Source organism: Medicago truncatula, chromosome 5, assembly GCF_003473485.1.
Source record: "Medicago truncatula cultivar Jemalong A17 chromosome 5, MtrunA17r5.0-ANR, whole genome shotgun sequence".
Lineage (NCBI taxonomy): Eukaryota > Viridiplantae > Streptophyta > Magnoliopsida > Fabales > Fabaceae > Medicago > Medicago truncatula.
In genome coordinates this window covers 35,114,494-35,122,556 of record NC_053046.1, presented here as the reverse complement: position 1 = coordinate 35,122,556, position 8,063 = coordinate 35,114,494, and the positions used below count along the sequence as shown (strand labels likewise).

Genomic DNA, 8,063 nt, shown 5'->3' with positions numbered 1-8,063 from the left:
TCTAATTTTTCATATTATACAATCGTAGTAATTTATAGTATATGATTCGATAAAGTATGAAAGAGGAATAACCGTAAATAGCGTAAGCTTAAATGAGATTCAATGCAAGGAATAACGCGTTATTAAGCTTTTGGACTTTTGTGGATTGTTCGATTAAATTAATTTTCCTAGTTTGTATTATAATGAATGATTGGTGTTTTATTCGTGTTCACGTTAAAAGTGGAAGGTGCTGATGTAACGGAAAACGCGTGAGCGGTTATTGATTGGTCATCACGTTGTGATGTGAAGGGAGTTGAGGTAGTGTAATGCTGAGCTCAACGCGGAGTTTGAATTAAATTGTCTATGATAGGTAGACTATAGAGATTCAATCAAAATATTCAAACGTAATTAATGCATATTTAATATACTTTCTCTTTTCCGGCGGGTAACAAGGAAATGAGTATTTAAGGTTTAATTTAAAAGCTACAGTCAGAAACAAAATATACTTTAGGGTCTGAGTAAATTGGTTTATTTTTTTTTCAGTTTATGTAAAATAACTTATGTAAATAAATAAACTTTTCTCTATCATTCATAAGGTTGTTAAAAAAGTTTATGAGAAAATAGCTTATGAATATACAATTTCATTAGTCATAGTTAATGAATTAACATAAAAGGTTATTTATTTGCATAAGTTATTTTTCATAAGTTTAAAAATAAGTTAATCCAAACGAGCTTGTAGTTTTCATTGTTATTTTTCGTCTTTCTTGTTTTTTAAATTTACCAAAGCTAAATGAAAAGAAAAAAAAACATTAGAGGATCAAAGCAAGACTTAAAAATAATCAAGGATTAAAAATTCAAAACTTTACCTTAAGTTTTTGAATTTTGCCTTTTTTCCACTCTAATTATTATAAATTTTTAATTTCACTGTTCATCATGATTGAAAAAAAAAATTACAAGCAGCAGTGAAGAAGAAGTAATACAATACAATAAAGTACAAAGTTTTATAAAAGAAAAGGTATATTTTGTACTTTCCTCGTATATTTTTCGATTAAAAAAGAAAGTACAAATTTTCTATTTATATTTTTGAAGATCCCCTTTTTTTCAAAAAATTTCAGTACATTGAATTAAAATTAAAGTACTTAACCTCCGTAGACGTCTAAACCTCATGGGAATTGGGAACTGTGACTTTGAAAACAAAATTTGTTCTCCTTTCATTGGTAAGTATGACTTTCAAACCTATTTTTTGTTCTCATTTTATTGGTACAAATAAGTTTACGAATGCCCAGATGTCGGAGAGAGAGAGAGAGAATTATTTTCTATAGTTTAAGTGTCATACTAAAATTTCCCACGTAAAAATAAATACCCTTCGAAGATGTCGGACTCATCAACACTTTCAGTAGAATTTGGAGTTCTTCTTCTTATAACCAAACGATCTTAGGAGAGCTAGCTAGCCACCAGTGAATCATAGTTGAACTAATATCACATTGACCATTGTTTAAGAAGTTCGCGCAGACGTTTGACATGTTATGTAATTAACGACGTGCAATACCATATGATTATTACTACATTCAGTATGTATTATACACCATCATATTATCCTAGAATTTGCTTTGAATATTTTTGTGATCCTAAAGTTACCGTGATATTCGTTGACTGGGATGTAACATCTCATAATAAAGTATGTATAAGATAAAATAAAATAAAGATCACAAGACTCATTTTTATCCTGGTGAATCCGCATGGTGACCCTCATTTTTAGGATAAATTATCGTGTCAAACGTGGAGGAATGATATGAGCATGAGAATAATATGGAGAGAAATGTGTGTAAGAGAGGATGTCGTTATCACGTAGGGTCTTGAGCAAGTGTAACAAATTGATTTCCAGGATATTTTCACAACCCCGAGCACCTATATATGAATTGAATAGCAGCTCCTTGAGTATTTTTTAAACTGCATAATTTAAAGACTACGACTTTATATGACAAGTTATTTTAATTATATTATACAATAATATATTTAAATATGTGAAAAAATTAATGTAAATAACAAATATGTCGGGCCTGCTTCGTGATAAGCTCGGACAAAAGCCTTTGTAACTTGTAAGTCTGTATGACCTGATTCTAATGTAGTTTGCAAAAAACACTATATCGTTCAGAGAAAGTCTTGGTTTTTTGTGTGTACCTAAAATTGAAGTGTTGAGTATGTGCCCAACCAAGACTTTCTCTCTCGCTCAATACGAGTATGTGTATCTTACTAGTTATTGGCTAAGTATAAAGACCCTTGTTTTTTTTTGTTTTTTTTTTTGTCATTGGGGGAACTTAGCATGGTGCCTTAATTGTTTTTCGATTCACTTTATATGATAGAACAAACTGAACAATAACTTTTAGCTTATAGAAGGGTGCCCGGATGAATCACTGCTACATGGATTGCACTTGGATGACATTTGCTTTAGGTGATATCTGTGAGATTGTTCATATCTCTCTCTCTTAATCAATCACTCTCTCTCATCTACATTATTTATTTTAATCATTCATTTATCATTCTCTCTCATCTAGAATACACTAATATCATCAATGTCATCAAAAACTATGTCACTCAAGTGAAACACCTTCTATACATGGTCTTATGCTCTTATCTATACAATACATACATAGATTATGAGAAGGAGTAGGGCCGGCCCTAGGCCATAGGCCGGGGGTACGACGGCCTAGGGTCCTAGCCGGTAGGGGGTCCAATTGTTTTTATATCAAGGGTGTGTATATATCAATATTTGGTTTATGGTGTGTATAGATAGCAAAGTTTACCAAAAGGTTCCAAACATTGGCCTGATGAAGGCTGGACTGAAGTATGTTAATCTTTTTGACCCTTTTAGTGCGATTTGCTATATATACCCCTGTATAAAACAAATATTTCTGTATACACCCTCCCCATAAAAAAAATTGGCTGTTCATAATAATGTGTTGAAAAATTTATTATCGAAGAAATTAGAAATATTTTTTTGGACCTTTGTTCTAAATAATGAGTCTCACTAATATTAAAAATTAATGTGTATCTCATTAATTTCAACGAGGTAATTTCTTATCATAAGTGTGATAAAATTATTGACATAAGTGATTAAGTGTGCTAAAATTCATCATTGAAGGTACACTTTTAATAACAGTTTAAAATTGATTTAGTAGTGAAAAGCGGGAAAAAGAAAACGAAATGAAGAGCTGATAAAATTTTATGATGTATTATGTAAGAGATAATTTTCTCATATTATGCTTAAGATCTGTAAAATTCTAGGAACGGCCCTGAGAATGACTCGTGTTATTAAATATTTTTCTTCATAATCAAATCCAATATAAATTATGAGAACGACTCGTGTTATAAAATAATTTTTTTTAAAGTCATTTCAAAATGGTTGTTCAATTTATGAGAAAATATATATGTTTATTTATAGTTTAAAAAACCAATGTTAACATTGTTAATAATTGCTGGTATTATACAAGTGTAGGTTGATATATACAAAATGTTTGACAATATGAATATATTCGAAAAACATATGTAGAAATAGAAGAGTAAATCGTTTATGATTTTATCGGAAGTTGTCAAATAGATCTATAAGATTTTAAATATTTCAAATTGATTATTGATTCTTTTACTCCTTTTAGTCCCATCTAAGAGTAGAGGAGATTAAATTGATATTAAATGGTTAAATACATAGACTGTATCTATATTGAATTATCAAAATAATTAAGTTATCAAAATATAAGAACCTAAATAGTTAAATATTTAGACCAACTTAACAATTCAATAGAGTCACAGCTTTTTGTAACTTTTTTGAGATATTCATAATTTTATTGATCTGATCTATTTAAAAATACTTTCAAGATTAATATGATATAATCTACTAAAAAATAAAATATGATATAATATGTAATTTAGGGATAATCAGTTAACCGATGTTGTTCTTGACACTTGATAGATATTCGGCAAGTGTACCAAAACTATCGAAGTAGTAATAAAGTTCGTATCCACGAGGACCGTTGTGAATTTCTACTTAGCAAGTTCGTTAAAATTAAGGATGTATTAAATTTATGGGTTGCCTGTTGGATTTGGTTGCAATAAAAAGTAAATAATAGAAAATAAAATGGTTTGATAATTAGATTAAAACAGATGATCAAACCTTTCAAATCCTCTATTGCTCACTGTGAGTAATTTGTCTCTCTTCTCTCTAAAAGAAATTAACCTAGCTTTACGACGGATTAACTAAGTGGTTTTGATCAATCTCTTAAACCGATTGAATAACCGTGGAAGCTATGTCAGAACGTTAATTCATAAGTCATAACTCTCAATTTCCTATCTCTAGGTTCCTATGTTGAATTAAACAGAATTACTATTTCAGGATTAAAAGCTAGGGTTAGTAGTCATTCAATTCCTAAGATCAATTTATGTGATTGAAAGAAGCTAGGGTTAATAGTCATGCAAACAATCATACGAAAAGCAATGAACACAAATAATTCTGAATAAAGACTAGGTTTTCATTGATGTCAAAGAGAGTTCTTAACAAATTACATGGTTCACAGATCACAAAGATTCATCTCATGACTTAATCGATCTAAGAGTTTAGCTACTAATAACTAAACAATCAAATACATAGAAAATAATGAACATACATAAACCAGAACCAACTATGAGTTTGGTGAGATCCACCACGTGTTCTTCAGCTTCCTGGTGACGTCTATGCTCTGTTTAGGTCTCCAAAATTGCCCTAAGCTTCTGGTCGCATTTGGCTTTTATAGACAAAGAATTAGAGTTTTAGAAAAGCCCACCATCGTGCCGCGTTTCGCGTCCATCATGGCACGATTCCTTCATTAATCTGACGTGGTAGTAAATTTACTAAACCATCGTGGCACGTTACATATCCATTGTGCAACGATTTTTCCAGTATCTTCAGGTAAATTCCACGCTTCAAACGTGCCACGATTCAGGTCCATCGTGGCACGATCCAGTAGCTAAATTCTTGATTTTTCTTCAATTTGTGCAAAACTTCTCTTTTATGAATCTTTGAGCTGATTTAACCATGTATACAAGCATTTGACTCTCAAAACATTACAAAAAGGACACATATATGACTAAGAAAACTAGTAATGACGTACTGTCATCAACACTCTGATCAATATGCCTAGCTTGAAGAATGTTCTGAGACATAATGTGCTTCAGCGATTCGGTATAGATGTCAATTTACAAAGAAAAAAACTTTTGCTATCATCAGGAGCAAAATTGACATCTTTATTGAAAACCAGAACAGGTCCCTGAAGCACATTATGTCTCGGAGTAACATTCTTCAACCTAGACATATTCATCGGAAACTCAGTAACAACGCCGGTTAACTGACTATCCCTAAGTTGCAGATCATATATATTATTGCATTGCGATAAATCTAGAATAGGACCATGAAATTTGTTCGATCACATGACGCCATCGCCTGATATTGCCAATTTGACTAATTTGAAGAATTTGTATCTAAAATGGAAATAATTTGAGTGGTTCTATACCTCTGAGATTGACTACATTGTTTCAGTTTGAGACTCTTGATGTCTCTAACAATAACCTATCAGGTGAAGTTTTTAACCGACGGTTCTATACCTGCAGATCATATATATTGATGCATGTTTCTAGGTGCATATTGTATACAAGGTGATAAGATATATCATAATCCAGAAACCGCTAAAAAGTATCACCACAAAATGTTATCTTTGCTCTTAGGATAAGTTTCAAGCAGAAGATATAACAAGTATGAACATGATTCTTACCATGATTAAGATTAGTTTTTTAACCTATTTTTCAGTACATTTTTAAAGCTATATCTATACAATGTGACAGAGTTTCCTGAGGTAGTCTCTGTCATTCAAAATGGCATTCACAAACTTCACACAACAAGAAGTTGGGACTTTATTGGGTCCATCATCCCTCCTCAAAAACGGTTTTCGGTGAAAGCAACTTAGGTCAAGGAACCATCATAGGCGTCATAGACACGGGTACTAACTAATAATCCTCTTACAAATATCCAACCAAGCATTTGAAAATGAAAATGAAAATGAAAATGGATCTCATGCGTTCATGCAGTCAACAATCCGGTGTCATCCAATTAAGATCAGAATGCTCCAATTTCAATCTAGGTTTTTAAATATTTGTAAACGAGCTTAAAATCTGAGTTGTCCGATGAAAATTGGATGGTGCTATGCTAATTGCAATAAGGGATCCCATGCATTCATGCTGCCAGCAATTTGGTACCGTCCGATTAAGATTAAATGACTCAGCCTTCAAACAAGTTTTTAAATATTTTAAAATGCGATTTACCTAGGTTAAAATATGAGTTGCCTGATGAAAATTGGACGGTGAAGATCTGCTAATTGCGTGAATGTAGGGGATTCCTGACTACGTACACGAAATCCCTAAAAAATGGCATCCTAATAATGTAACCAATGATAAACATGATCTCTTGAAGGCATTTGGCCAGAGTCAGCAAGTTTTAATGACGAAGCAATGGGAAAAATTCCATCAAAGTGGAAAGGAGTTTGTCAAGTTAGAGAAAATTTCAACTCTACTCCACAAACTGCAACAAGAAGATAATTGGTGCTAGATGCTTCCTAAAAGGAATGACTGATCACACTAAGAACCTCATCCTTGGAAACACCGACACTTCAGAATATCTCTCAACCAGAGATGCTACTGGCCATGGATCTCACACAGCTTCAACATAGCTGGATATTTTGTAAAAAATGCAAATTATAGAGGACTTGCTTACTTCTGGTTTAGCAAGAGGAGGAGCTGCCTTAGCTCATTTGGCTATCTACAAAGCTTGCTGGGACGTTCCTGTTGGACGATGCTGATATCCTCAAAGCATTTGACATGGCTATACATGATGGTGTAGATATCTCAGCTGTTTCTCTTGGCATTAGCATTCCTTTGTTTTCTTATGTTGATCAACACGGCACGATAGGAATTGGTTCTTTCCATGAAACTTCCAAAGCTATCACAGTTGTTAGTTCAGCTGGAAATTCTGGTCCTATTTCTCGAACCATTTCAAATACAGCATCATGGCTCATTACAGTTGCAGCCACTACAAGAGATATGATTTAAAATTCTTACTTGCATGCATGATATATTAATTATTTTTCAACTAGACCGAATTTATGAAATTTTTTGAGACAAAAAGTAAATAGAGAATTGCTGGCTAGGAAAATTCTTTAAAAAGAAAAAGCACACTCGACTAAATAATTGTTTGTAACAAATAATAAATTTAGTTACCTTCAACTAGACATAACAAAAAGATCTTAGAATTTGGATCAAGTCTAACTCAGGAAATTCAAGAGTTTTCGCTATATCGGTAGTTTTGTAGGATGCCAACAAAACTAAATATAAGAAAACAAATATATCTCGAACTAAAATTTAAAATATATGATATCAATGTTTTCAAGGCACATGCAAGAGGAGAAGCAATGTATATGTAACGAGAAATGCAATATGAGCGAAGGCAGAGAACTAAAGATACGTCTATTTGGTGTGCTATCTTTTAAATTGTACTAAAAACCATAAAACAAAAAATATAATGCTCTTGGTTTTGAATTTATGATGTCATCAAAACCGTTACTCTTCCGGGGAGGATTCATGGAGATAACCTGACATAGCAGCACCTGGCTTGGACATTTTGGCTGCATTTCCACCCAAGGGAAGTAAAAAGAGCAGTTGATTCATATTCTTATCTGGAACTTCAATGTCGTGTGACTCGAGTCCTCATGTGGCAGGAATAGCAGCACTAATCAAATCAGTTTTACAAAATCAATTATATTCGAAATCTATTTATCAAATACTCATCCAAACACACTATCAAAACTAATACTCCCGTAACAATTATAAATGTCTGAAAAGCACACTATCAAAACTAATACTCTTAATCAGAAACAAACTCACATTCAAGTATGTGTTTGTTTTCATTGTATCCCTCTAGAGTATGTATTGGCAACCTAGAATCTTATTTGAGATTGCAACGACTATTGGAACTCCCGTAACAATTGATGAGAACACTTGAAATCATA

General features: G+C 32.4%; 1 pseudogene; it reads left to right on the top strand.

Annotated features, from left to right (window-relative positions):
- The first annotated feature begins 5,173 nt into the window (after window positions 1–5,173).
- On the top strand, window positions 5,174–7,107 carry LOC25494882 (subtilisin-like protease SBT3.6; annotated as a pseudogene).
- Window positions 7,108–8,063: the final 956 nt, after the last annotated feature.